Source organism: Mixophyes fleayi, chromosome 10 (assembly GCF_038048845.1).
Source record: "Mixophyes fleayi isolate aMixFle1 chromosome 10, aMixFle1.hap1, whole genome shotgun sequence".
Lineage (NCBI taxonomy): Eukaryota > Metazoa > Chordata > Amphibia > Anura > Limnodynastidae > Mixophyes > Mixophyes fleayi.
In genome coordinates, this window is record NC_134411.1 from 44808699 (window position 1) to 44823536 (window position 14838).

The window sequence follows — 14838 nt, forward strand, 5'->3', positions numbered from 1 at the left end:
ATTGCTTGAACCTGGATTTTGTACCTCTGCTTGTGACCCCGATCTTACGCCTGTCTCTGGACTCAGAACCTGTGCCGGTGACCCCTGACCTTGGTTCGTTCCTTGGATACATTGTCTGCTGTCTGCCATAGCACTCTCTACCTGGGTTCTCCTTGGCCAGTACACATCTCACGACCCTCTGTTTGTCTGCAGCCAAGTCTGTCCCCACCACTAGGGGCTCCAGCAAACACCAGACTTCAGAGCAGACTCCGGGTTTTGCTGTATTGGCTGAAGGGGTTCCTAACACTGCCTAGAGGAGTGTTTTGAGTATGCTCAAGAAGAGGTATATTTCTGGTGTGGGTTACATACCCCATTCTGGCAAGATAAGTGTCGCAGAGTGGCTGACAAATGGCACCGCCTGCAGCAGCTTCTTTCACAAGCTGGAGCAGCAAACGCCCAGCCAATAGAGTAGTTGGCCCACGAGGAAAAGTTGCCCCTGCCGGCTACAGTCAATGCCGGCTACCGAGATTTTGCATCCAGAGGCCCCGTTTACTCTGTTGGGGAAAGCGGATGATGCTAGCAGCGTACTACCAGAGGCTGCAAAGAAATTGCTACTAAAGGAGGCTGATTGTAAAGAGGACATAATTGTTGTGAAGACTATTTCTGTGGAAGAAGTGGATGTGTCTGAATATATTCCCACAAGTGTATTACTTGGTACTGATCCTGGGCGATTAATTTCTCAGTATGTTCCCCCAAATGTTGTTCCTGCTATCTCTAATTCTGTTGTACCGTGTGACTCATCTCAGGTAGTATTGGATAATGCAGAACCTGGCAATGATGTTACTTTGTGTAAAGAACCTATAATGCTCTGTGATCATTTTGCATCTGGTAATGTGCTAGTGAAATGTGAGGGTGAGAAGCGGATAGGTGCCAGTGTTAACTCTGGCAATTATGATGATTTATGCGAAGATCCTGATGCAATCGGGAATAATTTGGGGCCTGATTCATTAAGGATCTTAAATGAAGAGGTATCTTATTTCAGTCTCCTGGACAAAACCATGTTACAATGCAAGGGGTGCACACAAATACTTGATAGCTTATTTGTACACTGAAATTTAAAGTTGATATTTGCGTGCTACATGAAAAAACAGTCAGTATTTAACTTATGTGCAAAACAGAAAACTAGTTTTAGGAGTTAACTATAGTGAAAGCTCTGCCCCTTTATGCTAATGTCTTTGGTATCTCGTTACATTTCCCGCAAATGTAGCTGCAGTGTGTACGAAATTAAAATCATTGCTCACAACAACATGGCTGTAAAAAGTCGCTAAAGGGACGTCCGCTCTTCCCTTTATCATCCTAAACAAGGCTAGTGTGTATGCAATCCATGGACCGAGCGATCGGACCATTGGTCGCATGTAAAATCGCTCTGCACAAAAAGTTGGTAGAAATTTCTGTAGTGTGTACTCCGCTTTACCTGTCAGCTTCATCTCTTCTCTCTTTCACTCCTCCGCTCAGCTGACACACATGTGACCTATCGAATCACACTGCCATGTCATCGTGGTTAGTATTCAGGGTGCAGGGAGCAGTACACAATCTGTTCCCCACCCACCTAGGTTAGGTGAGGGACCCTCAGAAAGTGGGGCCCACCGAGGGTTTAAATACCCAGCCATGGTTAAATTCAAGCTTCACAACCTATTGCTTTTTGTTATAGGTAGAGTGTATTGATAAATAGACATTTTTGAAAATTTCAAATAGGTTTGAAATTCAATTGCATTTTGTTAGTTCAATGACCATGAACACATTCACATTGAAAACTTCAATAAACCCAAATTCTATTTTGCTGGTTAGAATTTATGTCTTGTATATGTCATTCACAGTTTGCAGTTAAGGTTCACCATTTGTTTGTGATGTGCTGTATGTGTGCGAGATGTATGTATATTTAAATATTTTTAAATAATAAAACAAAGTATTTTAACATCTTTTTTAATAGAACATGCAATTACGCTGTTCGCTTTGGTTCATCCTTCACTTTTAAAAACAGTTATTTTTCGAAAAGACTCACATATGATCGAATACATTCTACTTGCTCAAATTTAGCTCGATTTAAAGAAAAAATGTAATTGACTCAATGAACTGATTCATGAACAGTTTGCAGCCGTTTCAAGCATTTCAGCGGCCGTGACAGTCCCAACCACTTGGTTTCATTACTAGCTCAATAAAGCTGCTCTAATTAAATAAACAACAAGGAACTTGGATAAAGTAAATACATAATACTTGTTGTGATACGGTGGTAATTTCACTCATTCATTTCAACTACATTTGATTCATAAAGAATAAAATAATATTTGTTATGGGACAACTAAGTTTACGTCTGCTTCTTTACAAACATACATGAGCCTCTTTGTCTACAAACAGTCAAGCCAAATGCTGTTATTTATTTTAATTATAACACTTTGAGCATGACATTAGACCATCTGTGGTCCACAAAAATCTGTTTTTTTTGTACTGCGCATTCATATTTTGTACTTGCCATACCCCTTTCCACGTGGGCTTGTAAGAGCAAGTTTCTTACAGTAGGAGCGTTTCTACACTGAGCTCTCTTATTCCCACCCTCATTGCCCCTCTCATTTGTATCCTCTTTGTCTCCTCATGCCTTTCATTGACATCCTCATTGTCCCCTCTTTTGTCTCTCATTGTCACTATCAGTACTTCCTCTCATCTGTCTAGTTATCATCTGCATTGCTCCCTTTTACAATGGTCATTGCCAAATCTCATTGCTCCATTTCTTATTATTATTGAACCCTGAGATGTCTCATTGCCATCCTTATTGCCCCTTGTTATGTATCATTGCTCCTTCTCATGTCTCATTGCCACTTCACTTTTATGCCTCATTGGCATCCAATGCCCTTTATCAAGGTTCCTTGCCATCTTCATACATTGACCCCTCTCATGCTTCACTACCCCCTCCCCAACCACACTTAGCTTGTGCTTGGCAGTTCTGCTGCACTTCCATTACAGGTTCTGTGCCTATAGTTCTTAGAAAGGACGTGACCATACTCCCTCACTGAGCATGTTTCATTGATGCTTTAGAATGCTAGCCTGCGTGCCCAGTACTCTGGGCTGTCAACCTCATTTAAGTGTTTCTGGCACGCAGGTCCCAGTTGCTGATCATTTCCACTGCATGCTGTCTTCTTGGAGCACTCAAAAAGCCATAATAGCCTCACGTGTGCAAAAATGCATGAGACTAATCTGGAGTGTAATAGCAGTGTAATGGGGCTTCCTGGGAATTGGTATCCTCCCTAAATCGTCATGGACGTGATGCTTGGAACACTGCAGAAAAGATTGCGGGCACATGCTGCCCGTACTTACCAAAGTTGCCAGCATATGTATCATAGCTATATATATATATATATATATATATATATATATATATATATATATAATGTTTTTTGTTTTTGGAAAGGAGCTTATTACTGATTATATATATATATATATATATATATATGTATTTTTATGTTTAATTGTCTTGTCATTTTGATTGGTTGAGATACATTTGAGATACATTTAAAAGGAAGCCTGATTGCAACTACTTGGGGGGAAAGGCGTAAAACACACAAGTTGAATACGTGTGAACACCGGACTTCATTTTTTATCATCTAGCTGATAATCTAATACAAATTTTCTTGGAATTGCAAACCCCGTGTCTAGGAATGCAGACTTATATACAAGATTATAAGTCCACTGAGTAAAGACTAACCACGAGTTAGCCGTAAGTTTTAAAGTTGGAGAGGAGTGGGATTCAGTGTCTGTAGGCGGCTGTGTGAGAAACTGCTGACACGAGCTGCACATATCCCGATCCTAACAGGCTTGTTATGAAACGGACTGCATTGTGGTTGCATTGCATTATGATAATCAGTATAAGCGGTCTTATGGCCTTCTTCTTATCACGTTCAAGAACTGCTTCCACTGGGGCAGGAGTTACACAAACAACATCATCCTCATCAACATCCTAATTAGCGCCCTCATCAGCTACACAAATATTCCCCTCAACCTGTTGAAATTCCAAAGTGGCATCCTCAATTTGGAATAGCTACAGGCATCCTCAATTTGTGTATCAGCAACTACACTTGGGTTGTTCATGCACACTTCTGCAGAAATGCTGAAAGGGGCCTTCTTTATGGGTACACTATCAGACAGGTCAGGATTACACATAGCACTTGTGGATAGACTCTCCTAAGGGAATTGTGTCATTTCTAAATCTGAACATACATTTTCCTCTAATGCCTTACTGTTTTCTTCCTGCTCGGCTTTTACACGTAAAAGTATTTGTACACCACTTTTGGAGTCCGAATGGTCATGACTGACCTTACAAGAAGATGCCTCAGTGACAGTTGCAGACCTAGCTCTCATAGAGAAAGGCAAAGGCCTCATTATTTCCTTGCCACTGCGTGTGTAGAATGGCATGTTGGTGATTTTATTTTTTTCTGCAGATAACTTTGCCTGGATTACAGGTCTTTTTTTTCTTGAGCAAGGTAAAGGTGTTTTTTTACATATTTGTTTCCCTGACTTAAAAACACTATGCACTTTAACATAGGCTTTAGCAGATGTCGTAGAGGGATTACTATCATCATGACTGGTGCCAGCAGCTGTGGAGAGAGGAGGAGTTTGTTTCCGCTCTGATTTCCAGAAGCTTGTAGGGTAGAGTTTTTTGCCTAACCCAGTCTTGATGGAGCCTCCTGGGGCAGCATTCCAGGAGAGTCCCCTGCCTACCGGGCCTGGTCCGGGCCTAGGCCCAGATTCATTCAGGATCCCTGATAATCAGCCTCCCAGGATGAGTGGTGCTACTGCTGGTGAAAATGCAGGAAAGGCCCTGGCTTCAACAAAAGCTGAAGTTAAATCTCCTGGCTCGGTGCAGCCTGTGGAAGAAAAGAAGCCTGCAGCAAAGGTAACCCACTGTTTTCAACTTACCACATTAGAGGGAGAGAGTGGTTCAGGAGGTGGGCTGGATCCTGGGGTGGAAGCACCTGTTTCATCCGGTTAGGGTGATCAGGAGGCTGAAGCCTTGGGGGATGGCTGGTCAGTGCCTGACTCCAGAGAGTATCTATCCTGGGGAGACAGAGTGGAAATAGAGGATCTGCAGGAAGAAGTGCAAAGGGCAGAGACCTCAGTTGCTAGATTGCGACAGAGTATTGCTAAAAAGAAACTAATAAGTTTAGCTGTGACAGAGTGGGAATGCAGAGGGCTATTGATGATTTGGCATATAAACCTAAAATATAAAGATTCTCACCTGGAGGAGTTGCATAAGAGATTGGCATATTACCAGCAACATGCCAGCAATCCGAGGGAGAGTAGTCAGCAATTAACATCTGCTGATTATTTTACTACTGATCCGTCCCAAGGTATGATACAGCTGACTGGGTCCTGCAGGTGAAGCTGTAAAATGTGTGGATCCTGTCTCTGTAAATACAACCTCTCAATCTGCATCAGTCCCTCTGCCTGCTAATATCCCTATGGCAGAGATAGAAAATATGGAAGGAGAAAATGCCCTTTATTCATCCATAAAGGCATTGGAAGAAGGCGTGACATCGCAGAATGTGGTCGTGAGTGCAGTAGGGTCTGTAGTGGGCCTTACAGTGTCTAAAGTAAAAGAGTCACCTGAAGTCCAAGATGGTGGTTTATCAGCGGTGGCTGGGAGCACTGAAGGGTCTGTGGTTGGCCCTGTTGTACCTCAGTCAGGGGTCACTCCTCTCCCTGGTGGTCCGGTGGTAAAATTCAAAACCCAAGATGGCGGCTTTGGTTCGAGCGCTGCGATGGGAAGTATGGCGCAGTCTGCAGTGGACTCTGTCGCATCTGTGTCAGCAGCTAACTGTGTTGTGCAGCAGGAGGAGGCTCAGATTGATCTTGCAATGAGTGAGTCTCTTGGAGAACTAATGTCTGCAGCAGCCAGCGTTACCCCAGGTGTAAATAAACTGAGTTCAGAGACTGAGGCACCAAGTGCTTTGGACACTGAGATAAGTGGTGAGAGACTTGCATTTGCTAGTTCACCTAGTGCTGGTACTGTGTCTGTGCAATCAGTTTTATGGCCTGTTAGTATTGGAAAATTACCCAGTGGGGTTCAGTGTGTAAAATATATTGTAATTAGTGTAGCTGAATCTGTTTTGGCCTCTGCTATGTCTATGGCTGCTACTATGCCTAGGGGTGGGGGTGGGGAGATCCCTGATCCTCCAGTTACTTCTTTAGAGCCTCAACCTGGGACTTCAGATGCTGTGGGTAGGCCAGCCCTTGTGTCATATGCTGGGGTATTAACAGGGAAGCGAGTGATGACTCCACAGTCTGTGTAAAGAGGAGTGCCGCCAAAAAGGCAAAATGTTTTTCAATTAAAATGGATAAGTAAAGAGACACCCCTTCCACCTAGACTTGATTTTCTTAATCAATTTTTTACACTGGGCTTTGTAACTAGTGATCTGTTTGCTTGCATACACCCTGTAGGCTCCCCTGAGTATGACATTAGTTGTTTCACCTATGGGGGTCTTCAGGCATTCTGGAATATATGGGGTTCTGTTAAAGGGCAGAGTCCCTGGCTAAAATATAGGGCTTACACAGTTACTAGACAAGAACAGGTTAGGATTACAATATTAGTTATTAACAAGTCTTTGTCAGTGGCAGATCTGTCCTTTTGGGTTAAACATTACACAGAACTACTTTCACCCTTAAGTAAGGTGCCAGATCCAGAACACTATATCTGGGGTGGGGCCTGGTACACTACTGTACGGCTGCGGCAGAGTGATGAGCATACTCTGCATCTTCCATCTGCAGCCTACATAGGTCGGGATAGGATCCAGTGTTTCTACCCCGGGCAGCCTCGTTTATGCCAACGGTATGGGTCTTTTAGGCGCCTAATAATAATTATACTAATTGTACAGAATTGAAGTGTTCTCTGTGTCAGGGGCTAGGGCACACCGCAAGAGATTGTACTGCAATTAAGTGCAACCTTTGTGGTGAAGATGGCCACCCATATAGTAGATGCCCACTGGCGGAGCATAATAAAATTTCTTCAGTTGTAGTTCCCACTGTGACCCCGTCAGTAGTGAGCCCTGTAGTTGAAGAGGGAATAGTCTTGCAACAAAGCATGGAGGCTACTCTGAAGCGTGGAAGGGAGGAGTCTGTGTGGGGCAAATCTCAGAATAAGGCACAAGCCGCTCCTGAGTCCGAGATGGAGAAAGAGAAAGAGGAATGGACCCTAGTGGGCAAAAATAAAAGGAGGAAGCAGGTGTCCAGCAAATCAGGGGACATTGTGGTTGTAAATTGATTTCTGGTTATTTCCAGTGAAGAGGAGGAAGAGGGAGTGGTGGTTAGGGATGTAGAAGGTGATTTGAAACTTAGGCCTAAGCATCAGAGGAGGGGTTGGGTTAATGGTAGGAGGAGGCAAGGGGAAAGGTAGGGGGAAGAGGCAGCCAGATTACTCAGTGGTCCCTTCAACATCTAGGATGGATCCTGTTCTTGGAGTTGCTCCAGTTCCCTTGACCCTGAACACTATAATGCCAGGGGAAGTACCCACCCATGTAGAGACTCCAGAGGTTAGTACTTATTCAGCATTTCTTTGGGTACAATTGTTGTTCCTAAGCCCCTTAAGGGCTCTGCTGAAGAAGTAGTCATAGCTTAATCCATCCCCCCTGATAAGGAACAGTGTGATGGCGGGCCAGGTGTGGTTGACATTTGTAAAAAGAGTGTTGGAGGGCGGACTCAGGTTTCAATGCCTCCTTCAAAGGAGTCAAGGAAAGAGCTGTGACACAGCCAAAACAAGTAAAGCGGAACTAAGTGGGCCTACTTCTATAACCTAGAATGATGGCTCCACAACCTATTAGATTTGTCACCATTAATGTGGCATCTATAATGTCCGAACAAGCTCGCTACATGGCCTATAGTTTTTTCGACACGCTTGAGGTAGATTTTTTATTTTTGCAAGAGACTAGGGTGGGTCGACTGTCGGACCTCCACAAAGCCAAGCGTGAGTGGAGGTGGGGTCCCACCTATTGGTCTCTTGTGGCTGAGCCATACGGTGGGGTGGCAGAACTTTTTACCGGCATGGTAACCATTCAGCAAGTTATAGACCTTGAAGTAGGTAGATGTTTGTTTCTGGATGTCACTCTGAAGGGGTGTGACCTCAGGTTAATTAACATCTATGCCAGTCCGCAAACTAAGTGGGACAGGGGAGGAAAAAAGTGCCTTTTCAAAGAGATAAAGTCTTACCTTTTTACAGCCCGCCAGGTAGTTTTTGGAGGTGATTTCAACACCATTATTAAGCCCAAAGACAGGGGAGGATCCAATTCTACACTGGGCTACGATTCCCTTTTTCTAGTTAGCATGGTTAGACAGGCAGGTCTGGTGGATGTGCACATTCGCCATTCCCCAGACCTCACGGGTTTCACATTTTTTAGAGGTAGGGGTAGGTCTAGGATAGACAGGTTTTTTGTTAAAGAGGGCTCTACGACTTCGGCACCTGTTCTGAGGCCTGTGGAGTTCTCTGATCACGTTTGTCTGTGTGTCAGCTTGAACGCCTCAGAAACCCTTCAGAAAGGCAGAGGCTTGTGGCGCCTGAGTCCTGAGCTCCTAAAGGAGGATGAGATTAGGGACTTCTTTGAAACCCAGGAATCACTTTTGGAGGCAGGTTGGAGTAGATCAGAGTGGTGGGAGGTTTGCAAGAAGCGAACTCGGAGCTTCTTCCGCCGCGATGTAAATCACAGAAGCTTGGTAAAAATGAATACCTACTCAACTTTAAGGTGGAAATTTGCTTTCCTGATATCTGAAGAGGGAGACAGTGGGGAGATCTCCCGGGTGAAGGCTCGGTTGAAGTAGTGTCAGTGTCAATACCACTCACCAGATCAATACAAGAGCTGTAGGAACTCGATCAATGCTAAGGAGGTGAGAGGGCTGTGTGAAGAGCGGGGTGTCTTTCAAGAGTCTTGGTAGGGCATTCTTGGCATCATTGGCTCTTTCTACTTTGGCCTCCTCTCTGAGAAATCACTTGACAGAGGGAAGATGGAGCAATTTCTGAAGGAAACTCCTGGTGTGAATAACCTGCATGCTGCGCTTGACACCCTGGATGATGATATAACTGGAGATGAGGTCAAGGCTGCCATAGACAGTCTGTCTATGAAAAAGTCACCAGGACTGGATGGCCTGAGATCCGAGTTTTATAGGACGTTTGTAGACATCTTGGCCCCTCGCCTTATGGAAGTGTTTAATGAGTACCTGGGCGAGGGTTTACTCCCTCCTTCCAAGAGGACATCTGCCCTCATAGTATTGTCCAAGGGATCGGACCAATCCAAGATTGAGAACTGGCGCCCCATCACCCTTCTTATTGTGGATCGTAAGATTCTGGCAAAAGTGCTGTTTAACAGGTTGATATTATGGACCTGGTACTTTCTCCGTCTCAGCATTGCACCGTGAAGGGTCGTAGCACGTTTAGTGCTGTTCTTGGTGTCCGAGAGGCAGTTGAGTGGTGTCGTGCTGAGAAGTGGGGAAAGTATTTGCTGACACTGGACCAGTCGAAGGCTTTTGATCTGGTCAATTATGAGTACCTCTGGTGCCTACTTGACAGGTATGGGCTCCCAGAGTGGGTGGTCAATTGGATTAGAGTCATCTACAGGCAAGCCGAGAGCTTCCCGCTTGTGAATGGTGGGTAGGTCCTACTTTCTTGGTGAGTTCAGGAGTCAGACAGGGATGTCCCCTGAGCCCCCTCTTGTACGTGTTTTCAGTCGATCCCTTCATCAGGAAGGTGAAAGGCGACACAGTGAGAGGGGTGCAACTGAGCCCGGGGAAGCCGTTGAAAGTGGTGGCTTACGCAGATGATGTCATGACCGTGATTTATGATGTGAATGAAGCGAAAGACGTGAAGGTTGATATCTGTACATATTCTGAGGCCTCAGGATCCAGAATCAATCAGGATAAGTGTGAAGCTTTCTGGATGGAGGAGGAGGGTCGGCATTTCGATCTTCCGGACAGACTTCCCAAGGCGAAAGAGGAGATTAAAATTCTTGGTATCCAATTTGGGCCTGGTGTTTATACCAAGCGAAAGGGGAGATTAGTCTGGGAGCAGCTTCCGCTAAAGTGGCACACTGGAAAGGATGGCATTTGTTTCTTAGGGAAGGGGTGGACTTGATCAAGACTTGCCTGATTCCAGTCTTTTTGTATGTCAGCTATGTATGCCTTTTGCCAGAATCTTTATGGGCCAGGGTGAATGCAGTGTTCTTCCAGATGTTTTGGGGGAACAGGCTGAACCTTGTAAGCGTGACCTACAGATCGAAGAGGGAGGGGGGCCTGGGTATGGTAAACCCAGTGCTCTTCTTTATGCTCACCTTTCTTAAATTACATCTGCACAGTCTCAACTTGGAGACTCCCCCTCGATGGGTAGAGGGCTTTCTTGCCAGGTTGCACCCCTTCCTCAATTCCTGGGTAGAGGGAGGAGCGATAAAAAGCTTTTGAGTTCCACATGGTTACCTCCCGGCCTACATGAAACTGGGTTTGAAGGTGACAAGGAAATGGCAACTGGAGGTGGGAGAGGTCAACAGCTCCTCTAGAAGGGAGTTGGAGAGGAGAGTCTTGCGGTCTCACTTCTGGGAGCCTCTGTCACTGAAGGACTGTGTTTGCTCAGATGGCATAGCTTTGATCACTGATCGCAGGATACCACTGAAGCTCAGGACATTGCCTGGCTCTCCTTCCATGGGAGACTCTATGTTAGAGGAAACCTCAAGGTAAGGAATGCCAATGATCGTGGCTGCCCACAGGAGGAGGAGTGTCCAGGGGAGGAGGACACAATGGATCATTTCTTGTTGAGGTGTCCTTTTAACATAGAGATTTATGATGGGGTCTTGTGTGCCTTGGGCACCCCTAGTCTTTCGTGGCTTAGTTACCCTGAGTGGGTTTATGGGGCGCTTAAGAGGTTTAGGGCTTTTGATTTGGTCACTCTGTTTTTAGTTACATTAGTGGTTAGGTATTACACGTGGAATGCACAGTGTTTAGTGACAATCCGCAAGAAAGTCCTGGCAAAGAGGTGGTGGGAGATATTCTTCACGAGGTTTGGAAGATAAGGGATATGGAGAGGCAACAGATGGATGCTGCGAGGTGGGCCAGGCTTTGGCGTACAATTAAAGATTGCTTTAACATTAAAGTTGTGATTTATTCTGGTGCATATAACCAGTTTACATTAGCCATGAAGGCCTATGGACTTTTCTATTTTAATGGACTTTATTTTTTTATGAGCATGAACTTTTTTATTGGGATATGGGAGAGGTTTCGTTAATGTAAGATTGTAGTGTTATGTTTTTTTTGTAGTTTTTCTAAATAAAAAATCAGCAGCTTCTTGTTACTCCTGGTCTTCTGTGGATTGATGTGAATCCATTTTGATGACACAGTACAAATGTGACTGTAGACTTTTAAAAACATTGCCAGCCCTATTATTACAATTTTGCTTTCAGCACTGAAAACTGCCGCCTCTCCTGTTTCTGGGTGAGTTATGGCCCTGTACAATGTCACTGGAGACTGCCATGAGCACTGCCACCCCTCCTCTTTCTCTTTCATTAATGACGCTGCCCAACTGCACATGAGACTGCCAACAACCCTGCTACCCCTTCTGTGTCTCTCTGTGAAATGGCGCTGGATCTCCGTGGAGGGCGTTGCTTATAGAATCCAAAACTTGCGAGATCCGACGACGCAGCAATGATGTTTTGCCTCGTTTTTACTTCCGAGGTTGCGCAAAAGGACTGAGCCAGCTCGGCCCAGTACTCAGATCCGCGAAGATCAGGTGGGCTCGGTTCTCCCAAGCATCTCTACTTTAAAGATCTTCAACCAAAACAAAACATTTTGTTTTGGGTGGAGTTTAATGAGTTCATTAAAATAACATAAAAAATAAATAAATAAATATATATTTAATTGTACGTACTGTTGACATGTCTTTCTCTGCATACCCTGGGTTCCCTTATGACTACAACAGCACCACATTGCAATCCTATTTTTTCTTTCCACTCTATGGGCTAGATTTACTAAGCTGCGGGTTTGAAAAAGTGGGGATGTTGCCTATAGCAACCAATCAGATTCTAGCTTTCATTTATTTAGTACTTTCTACAAAATGACAGTTAGAATCTGATTGGTTGCTATAGGCAACATCCCCACTTTTTCAAACCCGCAGCTTAGTAAATCTAGCCCTATGTCTTTGAAACAAGCTTGAAACAGATAGGAGTGCAGCATGGGACCGTTACAGTCACTAGGAACCCCTGTGGATTTAACAAATGACACATTCATAGTAGGGTCGCGGCCCTTGGGTCAGCCCACTGACAAGAAAGACTGGAAGGAGGAAGCGGTTGCAGAGGACCAATGTAAAATGAGGCTGTTTCTGTATAAAAGAGTTAACTTGGTTTGTTCAAAAAAATATTTTTCAGGGTTCGGGCCTACAGCTTTGCAAGTCACAATAGGCTTTAGTTTTATTAACAAGTTTCAAGGACATGCAAGAACCGCAACTATGATTTATAACAGTTATGTCCAGTTTTCACAGAACATATATATATTTCTTTGTTCTTTGTAATATTTGCTGATGTTGGATTTTGTGATTTAGGCTTGTGCAGTGCTAAAATGTCTATGTGACTAAAACATTATGTATAGATGATGATTTGTTTTGATAAACTCAGAGCATATACTACACTCCACCCGTGTGTGACATTATTGTCTCTCCAGCAGTTATGACATATCTTATCTGAACACTGACCACTTGAGAAATATCACTATCATCAATGGAGGTAAGTACCGTGATATCCAGACTTTCCAAGGGGCAGTGACAGATGCTATGTTGGCCACCAGACAACAGAAGTACAAAAGACTGCGGTGAGTATAACTTTGTCTACTCTGTACATTTTCTGTCCTCCTGTGTGTGATAACCAATCAGTCCTCAAAGAAAGCTCAGATATTGTAGTAAGTTTCAGTGATCAGGTTTCTGTTTCTCTTTGCTTTAATTGCCACTAGGCGTCTGATTGTGTGAGCATATGTGATTGTCTTGAATTTTAGAGTATGAAGTGATCTTGTTGAATCTAGGAGTGGGAACTTATTGGGCATTCCATGGCTGGTATCAGCAGTTTGTCCTGATTGACCCTAACTCTCTGGTGATATTTGATTGTCACTGCCAAGATCGACATAAAGAAGTGACGGTTTAAGAAGCTGCCCTTTGAATCTGGTCAGAGTCCTTTGCATTTCTTGGCTGTGACCCAGCAGGCGCACAGAGTCAAGGGGATTGTTATTTGTTTGTCTGTACTCATGAATTCTAGTCATGCATGTGAGACTGATTTTAAGTGGGTAAAAATAGACTTTACTAAAGGATCTATGTTGTTAATTGCTCTGATAATAATGTTTGCAATTGTCCTAGCATATTACACAGGAGTGAGAGCAAGAAAGGGGCACACAACACCTAGCTTATTTTTTAGAGACAGTGAGATTTAAATACTTAATGACCTGTTAGAATTGTATGTTTGGAGCAATCTTTGTACAGGATACATGGTCAGAAAGGTATTTATACTAAGTTGGTGGAATAGTAGGAGAATCATATAAAACGGGCACAGAAAGTTATATGTGTATTTACTGTCAATTTAAGCCACTAAGAACAGGTTTGGGTAAAAGGTGGGAGGAAATATTACAAGATACAAACTTCTTGGCAGACTGTACAGTGTAGATTGATACACTGTAAGATGGTAATTTCAATTCTGTCAAAATATCTATCCACCTCCTCCCTATATTCTTTGTCAGTGCTACGAAATGACAGCAATGTGGTATAAAAACAACAGACCCTATTTGATATGGGGCAAAGGGAGTAACTTGATGCCAGATTTCAGTTAAATAGATATATGTATTATTATGCTTAATTGTTTTGTCATTTTCATTGGTTGACATACATTTAAAAGGAAGTCTTATTTAAACTAATTGATGTCTCTGATGAAACCACAGCTGTGGAGAAACGCGTAAGAAACACAAGCAGATAACGTGAACGCAGGACTTCATTTTTGCTCATCTAGCTGATAATCTGATATAAATATTTTTATAATTGCAAGAACCGGGTCTAGGAATGCAGACTTATGCACAAGATTTTAAGTCCACTGAGTAAAGACTAACCACGAGTTAGCCGTAAGCTTTAAAGTTGGAGAGGAGTGGGATTCAGTGTCTGTAGGCGGCGTTGTAAAAAAACCGCTGACACAAGCTACACATACCCTGATCCTAATAGACATTTAAATGATAATCATCATTTGCTATTAAAATTAACTGCAGATCTAACTATCTATCAAGATATTTCCCCCTATGTGCACTAAAAGGGGAGGAGCTCTGAAGAAACAAAAATGAACATCCTGGTTATAAATTGATATTATGTTTTTATTATTATTTCCTTTTATGTATTTTATCATTATGTTTTTAATGTTTATTAAATTTGTTTATTAGAAATAATCATTGATGAGTATTATTATATAGTGGCATCCTATGGTCTAGGAGAATTGGATGCGCTTTTTATATTGGACGGGGTTTGTTTAGATTGATTTTTTAGGTTTTTACACAGCATTCTTATTAAGAAGCAGCAATCAATTCCTAATATTGGGCTATTTGTTGATACTGTGTTATTTGTGTAAACTAAATAATTGGATGAATAGAGGTATTACATCTATTGGTCAGCGTCCATATTGAAGTCCATTAATTTGGATATTCTATTTCTCTGTTTTGATTTCTAAAAATACACCTTTAAAATATATCCTCTAAAACAACAGTGTAGCAATTGTGCAAGGACATTAACATTCTGTATATTTGTTTTCTACACAAGATTTTTTGTTTACA

The 14838-nt window shown here is 43.1% G+C and overlaps 1 long non-coding RNA gene across 1 annotated transcript in view; it reads left to right on the forward strand.

The window, feature by feature from the left end:
* Nucleotides 1–363: 363 nt before the first annotated feature.
* Nucleotides 364–14838, forward strand: part of LOC142104128 (uncharacterized) — a 76315-nt gene continuing 61840 nt past the window's right edge. The window contains exons 1-2 of the long non-coding RNA XR_012679516.1: nucleotides 364–721; nucleotides 12712–12855. This is a non-coding gene — a long non-coding RNA (uncharacterized LOC142104128). The remainder of the gene's footprint in view (nucleotides 722–12711; nucleotides 12856–14838) is intronic.